General features: G+C 36.7%; 1 long non-coding RNA gene across 1 annotated transcript in view; it reads right to left on the bottom strand.

The window, feature by feature from the left end:
* Positions 1-15,748, bottom strand: part of LOC150019297 (uncharacterized) — a 301,842-nt gene that overhangs the window by 146,613 nt on the left and 139,481 nt on the right. Inside the window, exon 3 of the long non-coding RNA XR_016509245.1 lies at positions 5,410-5,511. This is a non-coding gene — a long non-coding RNA (uncharacterized LOC150019297). The remainder of the gene's footprint in view (positions 1-5,409; positions 5,512-15,748) is intronic.

Genomic DNA, 15,748 nt, shown 5'->3' with positions numbered 1-15,748 from the left:
AACAATCACTAATCCTAAAAACTATAAAATAACAACTGAGATTTTTTTGTTACATATAATAAAATTGTATCAGTAATATGCCACCTCCACCTGATTGCTTCTATCAAGGATTATGAAAAAGCTATGGCTACATATTAAATGTTAGTTACCAGTTTCCTTTGGACCTGACTTTAAATAACAAAGTTCATGAATTTTACTAACTTGACAAATCAAGCACAAACTCATACCGCATTAATCTAGGAAAATTTCCAAATATGTAAGTACAATGGGCACTCAAGCCCACTTTCAAATTGCAACTTAAAAATTTTCATGACAACCCAATAATATCACAGACCACCATATTGTCAAGAACTATTAATTGTATGTTAAAGAGTTTAGTTATTACCCTAGTTTTGAACTCATAGTATTGGATTACTCCTTAATTATAGAAACTGTGAAATTAATTCTAGAGCAAAGGAGAAATGTGGGGAAATTTTAAATTGGTAGTTGTAGTTCTTTTTGGCTCACACACTGAATTCTCTTAAGAATCCATCACTTTAAGCATCTGGTTCCATCATCAATTTCCTTAATCATTTGTTGAAAGTTGGTGATTCCCAATTTAGGAAGTCAGAACCCTAGTTTTCTTTTTCTTTTTTTTTTTTTTTTTTACTTCTTAAATGGTACAGGGGACACAGTGATTAAAAGTTCAGATTATGGAATCAGATTGCCTGGGGTCTTGGGCAAAGCTCAAAAACCTCTCTTTGCCCTAGTTTCCCTTCCAAATAGGGTTGTCATAGAAATAGACTATTGTGAAAAGTATAATGTGCTTTTAGATTGGGTTTGGTATGTGGTAAGTGTAGCTATTTATCTAGTTATTTTCTGTCATGCTGCAGAATCCACAACATCTTGAAGCTACTACTATCTCCCTATGTTTGCAAAGCTTAAACATGCTCCAATCCTAAATTCCAGGGACCAAAAAGGAACTTTTAAAAGGAAAAAGGACTAATGGACATGGACAACAGTGTGGTGAATGTGGGAGGGAGGAGGGTATAAGGCAGGTAAGTTGTAATGAAAAAATACAATAAAAAATGTTTTAAAAATCTAAGCAATTCAGACTGAGATGGAGTATAAGTACTTCTTTCTATTTCTCCCATTACTACAGCTACAACCTCTGGACACCACGTACAAAACACACACAAGAGGACTACGGAAAGTACAAAGTAAATGACAGACTCAGGACCTCGGGAACTGATGGGAACAACAGGGTTGTAAGTTCTCTGAATTTTCCCTCTGCTTCATATATCCTAGACTGAGTCAGCACTCTCTTCAATACACTCTGGGAACTAATATGTAAATGAGAAAGGTATGTCTGCATATTGTGGACACAGATTTCAGGCTTTGCAGACTTAATCTCTTGTTCTGTTTGTGAACTTTCTATTCACTCCAACTGGTTTTTTCTTCTTTCACTCCCCATGCAACCATACCCAATTCAATTCAAACCCTTCTCACTGTTCAACTGAAAACTTATGATTCTGGCTCATTTTGTTTTTATTTCCGGTTTTCTTTTCATTTTCGTCGCAAGAGTGAACAATGTTCTAGTTATAATATCTTAAATCTCAATAAATACTATTTACAACTATTGTTTAAAGCCCAGCCAAAGAGAAGTCTTACCTTACTATCACTATAAGATTCTTCTACTTGTCAATCATCCCACTTTCTACTTGGGCATCTGCATATAGGACTTAATTATTCAGAATATAATTAATTATTCTTAATTATACAGGTTTCACTGTATATGGATTAATCTCTTTCCAACTTATACCCAGAATCAACCTCAACTTTCATTCATTGTACCAATTTTTCCTACTTGATTTTTGGCCATTTACAAATAAAAACAATCAATATTTGCCTATATGCTAAACCTGTCTAACCTATCTTAAGACTTACTAAAGTATACTTTCTCGCTATTCTATTAAATTCTTATCTAGTTCATGAAGCCCCTTTCATACTTAAACTTGATCTTTGCTCCTCCTCCACCAGCATATGTAGGTATGTGTGTACCTGTATGAGTGTATGTGTATCTACTAAACTTTTAAAATACAAATAAATCATTTGTATACTATGCTTTAGCTTGTGTTCCCTAATTATTTCATGTGTTTAAGTCTTATCCACCAAATAAAATCACAGCCTTATTGAGGAGAGGAACTAAATCATTTTATAATTTTCCTTCCACTGTAAATATCATGATGCTTAGCACAAAGTAGGTATTAATTTACTCATTCAACATATGGCAGTTGAATTCCTACTAGTCAATGTGTGGAGGGCTGGGGATAAAGAGGAAAATAGAAGGCAGTGTGTATCCATAAAGGGTTTCCTGAACACCGTAAGAGCCACATAAACACTTTAAGGTGTATGTGGAGAATCAAATCAGAGATGTATTCATGGCTTATGCAAAGAGAGAACAGAAGTACCTACCTCTGCCAAGGAAAGAATTACAGGGAAAAAAATGTTCTTTAAGTAGAATCCTGAAGGATAAATAAAACTTTCCCAAGTAAACTAGAGGTAGGAATGGCATTCAAGAAACAGGGGAGACTTCCATCCAATATGGAGGCCTACACTGACATGCTCTGTCTCCCTCCACAACTAAGAAGGAATACGATTACCACAAAACCAGAAATAACCAGAAGTTCCAGAAAATAAATGCAAGTCCAACGTATGAAGTTATAAAGAAGGGGTGCTCGTCCAGATGGGTGGGAGGGGCAAAGCCGGGGCGGAGAGGTCAACCTGTGCTGGTGGCAGCAATAGCAGCGACAGTGGTAGGATGGTGGTAAGCACAGACTCCCATATTTAAGGCGAGGTGAGAAGTGCCTGGGGAGCAGCCCCAGCTACAGACTAGACCCATCAGCTTGCGATTCCAATGCCAGGGAAGGCATACCCCCATTGCCTTGGACTGTGAGGCCCAGAGGGTGTGGGGAGGAGGAGGAGTGAATGGCAGGAGTCCATCTTGGACCCCCATCCCTACAGAAAACGCCTCAGCATGGTGAGAAGGGTCGCCCGGTTGTAACCAGTGCACGGGGCTCCACGCCCTATAGAGTAGGAAGTGTGACAGCCCCGTCCAGGAAGCAAAGGTAAACACAAAACTCTCAGGATGGCACAGATCATGATAAGAGATCCTAGTGACGCAGCTGACCAGACAGCAAATTTCTAATCTAACAAAGCAGCAGATAGGAAATCTTTCTGAGGCACAGTTCAGAGCTTTGGTTATAAAAATGCTTATAGACCTAACAGCAGATCTTAAACAAGACAGGGAAGGAATGAAGGCTAGTCCTGCTGAAATGAACAAAAACACATACGAAACTAGGGGTGAGGGAAAGAAAACCAGGGATCAAATCAACAAATCGGAACACAGGGAAGGAACAAACAGTCAACCAGTGCAGAAAGAGGGAACGAAAAGTGAGGAAAATGAGGAGAGGCTCAGAAAACTATGGACAGCTAGCTATAAGTGGGCCAACATCCAAATCATAGGGTTGCCAGAAGGTGAAGAAGAAGAACAAGAAATTGAAAAATTATGTGAAAAAATAATGAAGCAGAACTTCCCTAACTTGGGGAAAGGAATAGACTTACAGTTCCAGGAAGTACAGAGAGTTCCAAAAAAACTGGACCCAGGGAGAACCACACCAAGACACATTATAATCAAAATGTCAAAAATTAAGGATAAAGAGAGAATCTTAAAAGCAGCAAAACAGAAAAAGAGAATTACATACAAAGAGGTCCCAATAAGACTGTCAGCTGATTTCTCAAAAGAAACTCTGCAGGCAAGAAGGGACTGGCAAGAAATAGTCAAAGTAATGAAAAGCAAAAACCTACAACCACAGTTACTCTATACAGTGAAACTGTCGCTCAGAATAGAAGGGCAGAGAAAATGCTTCCAGGACAAAGTAAAACTGAAGGAGTGCATCAGATCCAAACCACTATTATATGAAACGTTAAAGGGACTTGTTTAGGAGAAACAGGATCAGAACTATGAACATTAAAATGAAAACTGTATCACAACAACCAACAACAGAAGCTAGGGAACCAGAACAAAGGCAAACTAAGTAGGCAATGAGAGTGGGAAAAGAATTATAGGTATGGGGAACATACTGGGGGTGGTCAGTAGGGGGGGAAGGGGGAAAGGGAGGGAGATGGTACGGGAATTAAGAGCATAGTAGGAGGGAGTGGAGTAGACAGGAAGATGTTGAGAAGAACTATGTGCACAACCAATGGGCATGGACTAAGAGAGGGGGAACAATTGGAGGGAGGAGGGTCACTGGGTAGAGGGGAACAAAGGGAAAATAAATTGAGGCACCTGTAACAACATAATCAATAAAGCATATTTTTTAAAAAAGAAAAAGAAACAGGGAACAGAAAGTACAAAGGAATAGAGCCATGAATGAATGAGCAAGCAGATGAACTGAGAAACTATAGAGAATTCATAGGCTACGAGCACAGGTACAGAAATGGTACTGACAAGATTAGAATGGCAGGCAAGGATCTGATGAAGCTGAAGGGCCCTACATACCACAGGACATAATCCTGGAGGCACCAAAGGTCTCTGAAGGTAGACAGTAAGATCAGACATACCCTCAGCTGACAAAATGGCAGACAGTTTGGAAAGGGGGAAAGTGAACAGATGTTCGGAAACTATACAGAACATAACTGAGAAATAATAAGGATCTGATCTAAGCGATATAGGAATGGAACCATGATAAGTGAAAGCATAGATGTGGATGAACACAATTAAAATGAGTGAGTAGAGAGAAGAGCCAAAGAAAGGGCTCTGAACAGCATCAGCATTTAACATAAATCTTTACTGAGAGTCAAAGCCAGTCTTAGTTCAAGAATAAATTAAATACTTTTTCTATCTTTAAAACTGCAGTTCCCAATGTATAAACAAGAAGAAACAGGTCAAGAATAATATTTTAAAGCCTAAACTGAAACTATGTTTATCTATCTACTGATCTTGGACTGTCTTTCAAACACTAAGTGTTCTAAGGTAATAGAATTCCATCTCTCCTGTTCACCCCCAATCTATCAAAGTGAAGGGCTGCAAACGTACCTGTTCATCAGGTTTTCTTTTGAAAATGGGTACAAATAAAATTCATTGAAGACACTAAATAAAGTCTACAAATCACTCTTTCCAAATGGCCTCTATGCCATTTGACATCTTGCCTTCACTAATATTGCCCCTTTCACCCTAATACCCACATAAATTCAAATGACTGTGTTAACACCTTAACTAACTTTTATGTGATCTGGTTAGACATATGGTGAATTGCCTCAATATAAGTTGACACACAAAATCATTTTATAGTTTTTCTCTAATTTCAGTGATTAAATTTCCATGAGGTATATTATCATGGCAAATCAAACTTGATTTAGAATACCAACCAGATAAATATGATGCAGATATTTGTGGCATATAATGCTCTTGATGATTCATACAAGGTACATCCACTTCAGATACAGTCACTCTCTTGACCACGCTGAAACCTGTAAAATAAAAGAAATAATAAATAACTACAAAAAATCCAATATGAGTCACATATTACATTTTAACAACAACAATAAAAAAATGCACACAAAACTAAATCTTTCACTCTGTTTTTGGTGGCAACATAACTTCAGAAAGGTAAAGCAATTTCTCCTGAAATCATGTGCCAATACTTATTTATTTTGTTCATCCTATCTAAATCCTCTGAGGATCTTCTGTGTGCATGTATCGTGCCTAAACTGAGAGGTATATGAAATCTCATATATGCCTTCAGGTGTAGTGACTGCCAATACCTGAATGAGAACAGCACCTACCCAAAGGCTGCCATGGCATCGTTTAGTTGTCAGCTCTAACACAGCCTCCCTGAAAGCTTTTTCCCAAATACTTTGACTAATGTAACATCTCACACACATTCCAGTCACTTCCTATCCCTTTACCTTGTTTCATTGTGCGCATATGAGCAACTTTATCTTGAGATGTTATCATTACTCTTTATGTTTACAGTAGTCCCCCCTTATCCACAAGGCATATGTTCCAAGACCCCACAGTAGATGCCATAGAATATATATAATATACTAAGATTTCTTTATACAAACATACCCATGATAATGTTTAATTTACAAATTAGGCACAGGCAAGAGGATAACAGCCATAACTAATATTAAATAGAACAATTGTAACAGTATGCTAGAATAAAAGTCATATGAATGCAGTCTCTCTTGGAAAACTGAGATGGCTACCTAATGATGACCGAGTGGGTATTGTATACAGTGTAGATATGCTGGACCAAAAAATGATTTACATTCCAGGAGGGATGCAGTGGACAGCAAGATATTCCATCACTATACTCAGAACAGCATACAATTTAAAATTATAAATTATTTATTTCTAGTATCCTCCATTTAATAATTTTAGACTGCAGTTGGCTGCAGATCACTAAAATCCTGGAAAGCAAAACCTCAAACAAGGGATAACTACTGTGCTTTGTGTGACTTCCACTGTTGGACTACAAGCCTCAGTGGAGCTGGGACCCATCAGTCTTGTTGATTGCTTTCAAAGCAGTGCCTAAGGACTGGCTGCCATACACTCAACAGACATCTGGGGCTCTAAGAATGCTTCCAAATGCGCAAACTACCAAATTATTAAAACTGTTCTAAATAAAATCTGAACAGGGACGCACTTATTTGGTATCTCTGCGAGTTCACAAGATCCAGAACGATGCATAATCCACACACTGACAAGCTAATATGAATAGATTTATTCAATTCAGCTTCTGTCCAGTGCCATGAATTCAGTGGCAGTGAAATGTTAACTGCCCTTGAAGTATATTTAAACTGTCTCCAAAATGAAGAAGCAAGAAAAGGAATATAAGAGGAAATAAAACTAATCTTCTTACTGAAAGAAACATGAATACCACAGTCAGGAATTCATAATGCAAACATTTTTAAATGTCATTCAAGCTTCAAGTTCCCAATTTTTCCTAAGAGTCACTATGGTCATGAGAACATACTACACTGGAAAAGGTAATACAGAAACAGTAGTATTCTATATAATTAGGCTCCTCTGGAGGTCAGCTGCACATTTGGATCAAATAATGTGAGGGTTCTGTTTAGTACTGCTATAAAATGGAACAGAGGAAAACTGAAACAAAAAGGCACACAGAATCTTGCAGTATCGTACTTTCAAAACATGTGATGGAATAAAGTTCCATTTTCAAAATCTATTTTCTTAAAGATCCCAGTATTAATTGCATGTTGATGTCTAAAACACACAAAGTTGCATTGCTCTACTTTGAATACCAGAGTCTCAGTTCCTTAAGCATAGCCCATTGTACGGCACTCCCAGGTCAGGGGGGCAGTAGACAAATTAATTAGTCTGTGAAGTCTCAGTCGTATCCTGGCACTGATGTTTAGGTTAGCACCTTCAGCAACAAGTTTCTAATGCTTAACTATGCTGCCATTTGTTCCTCAGAGAAATTAGGAATGAAGGGAAAAAAAAGAAAACACAGCTGGGAAAAGTTCCCACTGACCTAAAGGCAGAAACATGCACGTGAGTCAGGAATGGATTGGTGTGTTCAGAAAAAGTAGAAAAACTCTAGTTGATTAGTTCTTGCTATTTTAAGCGATTAGGAGAAAAATAAATGGCTTCATATCTAAGGGAAATTTAAATAGCATTTAACACTCTACAAAATCAAACTTAAAAAAGATGATAATTTGCTATGACTTAGCACTAAAGAGAAACCAATGAGCTCATATGACAAATCTCTGAAGCACTTCGTGAGAAGATTAAACACTTTTGACTAAATATTTGTGGATGCTACAAATGACTGAAATGAACCAAATCGCCTGTTTGAAAAAACAGACATGTGAGAATGTGTGCTCATGCACATACTCGTACACACATGCCCACACACACCCACACAGAAGGGAAGAGGGGGGAGGGGAAGGAGGGGGAACTCTGGCTTATCTTTTATCTTATAGCCAATAGCTACTGCAGGGTGTTTCTCAATGAGCCACATACCATACATAGTTAAATAAAAGCAAAATTTGTTGATTTTCATACAAAACAACAGAATACCTACACATAAGGTAGGATTATTGTTTTTCTTCTCTTAAAGTTTTCCTCTACTTTTGTTCAGCATGGGTCATGATACAGCGAAATGTTTATATAGCATCAATGACCTAAGAGTGTAAGAGATTAGATAGGTTCTAAAAGCTGTTTTGTGCATAAGAGTTGGGTATTGAGATTATCTCAACAGTAATGAAAAATGAATAACTCAGTGTACAATGACACTATGTGTCATAACAAATATCTGTTACATATTAGGCAATCGCACTATGTTACAACCTTGTTACACCCACACTGAAGTGATGTTCAAGTCCAGGCCAAGTAACCTCCATCTAGAATGCTGGATTACTGAAAAGGCGACCACAGTAATTATATCTTACATTTTCTCCTGAATACCCTACTGTTTGGGCTCTGTAAAAGTTTAAGTTCATCTAATTTTCTCCAAACACAGTGCCATTAAATTGAGGATTATTAAAATTTTATTGCATTTACTGAACTTTTTCTTTAAGAAATAATCCAATATATTGAAATAGAAAAAATATCAGAGATAAAATGATAATAATCTAATATTACTTATAATAGCTAAAAACTGAAACAATGTAACTGTCCAACAATAAGGATATCAAGAAGTCATTAAACATCATGCTTTCAAAGAACATTTAATAGGACAGAAAATCCTTAGGTTATGGTAGGCACAAAATGAAGAATTGTTAAATGAACTCAAATACAGTTTACAAAACCATATGAATATTTAATTCAAAGTTTAATACAAAAATTCACATTATATAAAAATGTATTATATACATATTTTGTATGTAATATGCACACTCATACAAGAAAAAAAAAAAGACACCAAAGTATGTACAGAGGTTACCTTTAGGTTGTAGAACTAAACACAATTCACATTATAAGCACATATTGCTTTTACAATTAGAAATGAAGCAATTGCAGCTACTATAGTAGCTTGAGTCCAGTGATGCTCCTTGTGAGTCAGAACCTTCTGAGTGACATTCTCAACCACTTGCTCAGACCCCCAACTCTAACCAGGTCCAGCAAATGTGATAACCTCTAATACTGTCTTTGCCCCAGTTATGATTAATCCCTATTCTTAAACTGTTTTTCCTCTTAATATGTGCATTAATAAAAAGTCTACTTATCTGAGAGATATGTTGTACAAATACGCAGTATTTCTTGATCGATGACACTGGAATTTCTAGTCTGAGGCCAAAACAAGTGTGTGTGTGTATGTGTGTGTGTGTGTGTATCTATTTGACAAACTCATCTATTTATGATAAACTACCCTAAACCTTCTTCACATATGGCAATGGCTATTTTACCATCTTTGCTGCAAAGAATACCATCCTTCCAGTTGACAGTTACAATTTCCTTCCCAAAAATATAATTTTGAAAGTGAGTTTTTAAAACAGCATTTGAATCAATACTGCCAACTTTTTAAGTGTTTAAAAAGATACAGTTACTCCCCAGATTCTGCTTCTAAGATACAAATTATTTTTTAAGGAATGACACACATATAATTTTTCCAATGCTACAGGATGTAAAGAAAATCTGAACTTCCTTTTTCCTCATTGATATAGTTTTTATTTTTATCATTAATAATATTACAGATGTTGCCAACCACACATCTTTGCCCACCTCCTCCAGCACCCGCCCCCTCTTCCCTGAGGCCATCACCATACTGCTGGCTGTGTCTCTGGGTCATGCACACATGTTCTTTGGCTAATCCCTTCACCTTCTTTCATCCATTCTCTGGTCCTCCCCCGGGACAGCTGTCCATCTGTTCCATGTATCCATGCCTCTGTTTCTATAATGTTTGTCAGGTTTTTTTATTCATTAGATTCCACATGTGGTATTTGTCTTTCTCTATGATACAAATCATTTTATAGGCAAAGTCCATTCCAACCTATCTCTTATAGACAGTTTTTGTATCATCGCCTATGTCCCTTATAAGCATCTCTGTGTGTAGTTTTCTTTCCATCACTATGAAATTAAAACCAATAGCACTTTGTTGTGCTCTATTTGTGTGGTTACTATGGTAGTGATCTGGGTTTTATACCTAGGAAAACCCTGTTTGGGGTGGGAGAGAGAAGTATGGGACCAAAAGAATGAAATAAGTTAGGGCAATGGTCAGCACCTTTAAACTTCTACTTTTTCCCTTAGATCAGCCTTTGGCCAAAATCTATAAAACTCTAACCTGACCCTTCAGCTTCCTGGCATGGAAGTACTTAGCATTATGACGTGAACACCGTGACATTGGCAAAATCAGCAACCCTTTCCCTTGCTCTTAAGAATCATTAAATTCTGTTCCTTACCATCCCCCAAATTTCCACCTCTCACTCTCCCCAAACCTAGTCAGGCCCTGGTCCAAAGGTTCTAATGACCAGACCATGGAAATGCCATGTGGTGACTGAAAGTCTAGGACGGAAAACAGATTTTGAGACAGGACACCTTGATTGCCTGTCAAGTTCTCCCCAATGTCACTGTAGGTGACTCAGGGAAAGAGTAGTTAGTGAAAGAAAAGCTGTATATATTCTATCCTTGTGGGTTTCTCCTTTTCCAACAAGATGATTTTCTTGAATATTTGATCAAGTGAACCAAATTTTTCAAAGTATTTTAGATTGTTTTCCTTCGCCTCTTACATAATATCCTTAAAAAAAACAAACAAACAAACAAAAAAACCTCCAGTAGCTGATGTCAAAACAGCTAATCTGATTGAAGAGGGGAAGATACAAGGAGGTCCAGCAACAGCCTGCCCACCTCCCCCTCAGCTGCCTCACAGGCTCTTTAAACAGCCCTCAGAATTCTAGGGCCCCAGGGTCATGATTAGAAAACCAATTAAGGAGATCCTGCCCTGGGAATCAGAGTTAATATTCACAGCGTTGACTATTCTAAGCAATATAAAAGTCCATGGCACAAAGTCATTTACAACTTAAAAAATCAAAAAGGTTCGCTAATTTTTTCAACAAAATTTTGCTCCATTATTAAATGAGGACGATTACTGGTATATCACAATGGCATTTTTAAATCTGGGAGTTCATTTAACAGGCCCAAGTTCTTCAAAATACATTATGTCCTCTTAAATTATGTTGACAGAGTAAAAAGCCCTATGTTTCGTGTAATTAGTGAATTAAGTATAAAGGGTAGAGTCATAGGCCAGAATCATGTGAAGTCTTTTTTGGTAATAGAAATTGTTGTAGTAGATTCAGAAAAGAAAAATAAGCAATAATTCTTATGCCTCCTCGCTAGCCAAATAAATGTCCAGAAATTTAATATACCCTGCCTCACATGTGTTCAGTTCTCCTAAAACTGATGCCCCCAAAAAAGACAGGTAAAGTTTTAAAGAGTCAATGTAAGTGTTTTTCAAAGTACTCTGAATACCTTACGTGTTACAATAATGTCTCATTTCAAAGAAGCACAACTGAAAGTCTTAAACATCTCCATGTCATTTTATTATTATATATCTTCAAGAGACAGTCTCCTGAGATATTAGCATTTAATCACTTCCTACTTGAAAACATGAGTTTCAATAACTTATACCACACTCTGTGGCAATTTTTTGTTGATGACGTTTTAAAATTATTTGTACTTATAAATCTCACTAGGCAGTGAGCTGCTTCAGAATAGAATGTAGGTTTTATCAGCATTAAATATCACACTGAACTCTAGAGCTTACAGTATTAAAGAACTGCATTTTATCATTTGTAAAGGACACTGATACATAAAAGTACTTAAAAAGATAAAACATCTTATTGTAAAATAACTGGTATGAACCAAAGACTAAACGTTAAGGGCCGCGTTTTACTTGTCATTCTAAATCTGTTTTAATATCTAAGACAAAAAGTCAGCAGCCCCAGCCAGCTGTCTATTTCCACAGCATGACCAAATGGTATTGTCCTCAATTCTTACTATAAGACTTCCAGGAAAAAAATTCAAGACTTTGAGTCTTTTGCATGACATTAGGGGAAGAGGTGGAACCACCCAGTGTTTTCTGAGAAGAACCAATCAGAAATTAGATGAGATCTCAACTCTGAACTGTTTTTAGTTTACCAAGATTAAAATGTAACAGGGCTGCCATCATGCACTATAATACAGGTTTTTGCATATATCTCCAAACCTAATAAATTTATAAAAGAATTTCACATGTCAATGAGAATGATTTGCATATACTAAAATTAAAAAAACAAGCAAATACATTTAATCATAAGATGAGACATTTCCCTTCTAGAATGATGGGGGGGCACATATGAATTCCATTTTACTTAATTCCTATATTTTCTTTCCACAAACAGTTCATTCTTCTGATCACCCCAATTTCTGTTAATAAAATAACCAACATTCCAAAAACACACAGCCTCAACACTTCGGAGTTTTCCTTAGCACCAGTCTCCCTCATCCTCTATATCCAAATAATTGCCAAATACAACAGATTCCACATACTCAATGTGCCAGGAATTTGTCGCTTTCTTTCCACTTCTGCGATGCATTCAGGCCGTTTATTCTCTGAGCGACTTCCGAATGCATTCCAGTTCTTCCTAAGCAGTTTCAAGTGCTCTCCATTAAGTCCAGTTCCAAGTTACTGCTTTTCAAGCCTTGAGTGATTCCCCTCAGCCTAGCAAAGTACGTGAACACTCCTGGAAGTGGCATTTAAGACACAATTTCATGCCAGTTTTCTTCATGAACAGCCTATTTAAGGCTTAATAATCTGAAACTCCCAGTCTTTACATATGCATTTCTGCCAACTGAATGCTCTCCCCTCATCTCCACACCAAAAAGGTCCCTTAATGCTTCAATAATAATCTCAAATATTGGTTCTTTCATAATGATTTTATTTTCCCCTTCTGCCTCTGATCCTGTCCATCTATGAGCCTGTGTGCCCTGCATATTCCTACACGTCTTCAGCTTTGTCTCTGCCTTACTTTCTGCCACTAGTAACCCACTGGCTCTGTGAGGGCAGGAAATGTGCCACAGTTACTTCTCATCTCAAGGTACTTCATGATCTGAGCATGGTAACACTGCCAGAACTTGCTGAATTTAGTAGAAAATGTTAATGCATTAATGCAGGTTTGGAGGCAAATCAATTCATCAGGGACCCACAAGGAGTGAATGAACTGCTCTGTCCATTAGAGCCCTTACCGGCCCTGGGCTGTGAACCAAGCCTGCGATTCGTGCTGGCTGCGTCCAGACCCTCTGCGTTCCCAGTTATTGTCAGTAGAACTGAGGAACTTTAGATGAACAGATTACATACAAATCATTTTCAAGCAGAGAAAGTAAATATTAGGCCAATTTTGAAACAGGACATATCTTTTTTAAAGTAACTCCTATTATTCTAGCACAGGAAAAAGTACCCATTAGGTAAGTTTCAAAAGAAAATGAAATGCTTTAAACATGTTTTTGAAAAGCCAATGCGTAAGTTAACTTGAGGTCATCTGTTTTCTAAATTTTATCTACTAGATTTTCACCTATGAACACAATTAAAAGGTAGTATTTTAAACTATTTTTAAACTGCAGAAAGCAAATGTAGCCATCACACACGTACACACACGCAAACTATAAATCAATATAACACTATAGGATTCAATGAAAATAGTGACAGCTTTAAAAAATGCAACCCAATGTATAGCCAAATAACTCATGAAACTCAGCATGCATTGCTGACTTTGGACATGATCACCAAATTTAACAAGGTGTTCTTGAGAGAAACAAAATAAGACAGGTCCCTGGAGCATCCATTCAAAATGGCAGATGCATCTGAACTCTAGGGCAAACTCCTCTAGGCTAATATTATGGTTGGCCTTAAATTAAAATTGTAAAGTTCAAACATTTATAATTTAAGTAATACTTCAGAACATAGGAAAGCTCTTTGTTAAAATCTGGTTAGCAAGCATAACAGAAATAATAGAGCAATATAAGACCAAAATATGATCATGCAATTTTTCTTTATAGATAAGACCAAGAAGAGTTTGATACAAAATTTGCAAAATCTGTAAAATATCTGTTCATTTAAAAAATAAAAACATTAAATGTGCTGCAGTGTGATCTGGAAGAGCACATCTATTTCTCACAAATAATATTTCAGAATCATTCATCACTGAGTCACACATATTAAAGCTGTCATTTTCAAAAAGAAAAAAAAATTTATGCCTTGCAGGTAATCTTTGCTACATGAAGTTGGATTGCTGCAAATTACCATTCACTGAATTCTTATAAAGCCCTGATTGCTGACTGTCACCATTTGGCACAATCCAATAAAAGTTATTTCCCACCGACACCTCCCAACCACCACCATCACCAACCATTCAGCTTTAAAAATCTACTTGGTTCCTTGGCTTATCTTTTTAAATACATAGTTGAAGTCTTTATGGATTTCCAAAATCTCGTTATAATTTCCCCAGTACAATGTTCAAGTTTCAAGGCACTTCTGTGCTTTTCTTTACATGTGAATTTGACATGGACTTAGAATATCTTTGAGGTACTTGCTCTGATTTATTGTTCTAACACTGGATGAAAGATTTGTGCTGATCTGTGAAACTATTCTCAAATAATTATTTTAACTACTGACAATATTTAGGATATAGCTAGCTAAGGTTAGAAAGCCAGTATGTTATGTTTTTAAAAAGAGTGAAATTAATAGATTTACATTGGGACAGACTGCTTATCTTTGGCATCATTAATTTTAGTTAGCTTCCTTATATTTCTGGGATAAAAATGGAGAGAGTTTATCATAGATTCTAAAATTGAGTAAAAGTATATGACATTATTGCTGTTTTATGTATGGTATGGGAGAAATCCACATTCCTAGAGTCTCTCTAAATGGGTAGAGGGAGGTCAACAAATTTATGATTTAACAGACATGAGTTCTACTTCTTGGAAGCAGAGAGAAATAGTAATCCAACATATATTTTTGTATAGCCCTATACAAATTCTTCATTTAATAGGGGAGGAAATTAAGGTTTAAGCATACAGGAGATTTTACTTCTAGGAAAGTAAACTAAATTAGGAAGGTCCAGGCAAAAATACAAATGGCTTTGATATATCAGGCAAAATTCATTCAGTGACAATGACTTATTCAAACTAACTTATACATAAAGGAGATTTATTGGCTCTCATAACTTCAAAGTTAGGAAATAGTATGAGATTCAGGTAAGGCTTGATCCAATGATTCAATGAAATAACCAAAGACCCAGTTCCATTCCATTTCTCCACTATACCATTTTAGCTCATTATTCCAACTCAGGGCTAGCAAGTCCCAAAGGCTAACTAGTCCCTTTGCTCAAGTGCACCAAGAAAGAAAGCACTGTTGTTCTAAAATGTCAGCCAAAACCCTGTGATTCACTGTACTGAATTGGCTTAGGTCACACATACACCCTGCATGCTTCACTAGAGCCAGAGGGATGAAATACATTGATTGTCTTGATCTAAACTGTAGGAAGTGAAGTCAGGTTCCCCAAAGTTAGTCAATAAATACAAGGAGACCGTGAATTAGTCCACCCCAGCAATCAAGTCTGGGACATATTCTGATCCTATATCTGAAGACTTTTGCCTCTGCTCTTTTGTATAGTCTCCATTTTAAAAGATTTTGTAATGTTAAGAAAGCAAAATGTTAAGTGAAAATATATCTCTTTTTTCTCCCATTTATGAGTACAGTAAGTT

The sequence above is a fragment of the Furipterus horrens genome, unplaced genomic scaffold, assembly GCF_987537825.1.
Source record: "Furipterus horrens unplaced genomic scaffold, mFurHor1.1.pri manual_scaffold_2, whole genome shotgun sequence".
In the NCBI taxonomy this organism is placed as follows: Eukaryota; Metazoa; Chordata; class Mammalia; order Chiroptera; family Furipteridae; genus Furipterus; species Furipterus horrens.
Note: the sequence above shows the minus strand (reverse complement) of the source record. Positions and strands in the feature narration are given on the sequence as shown.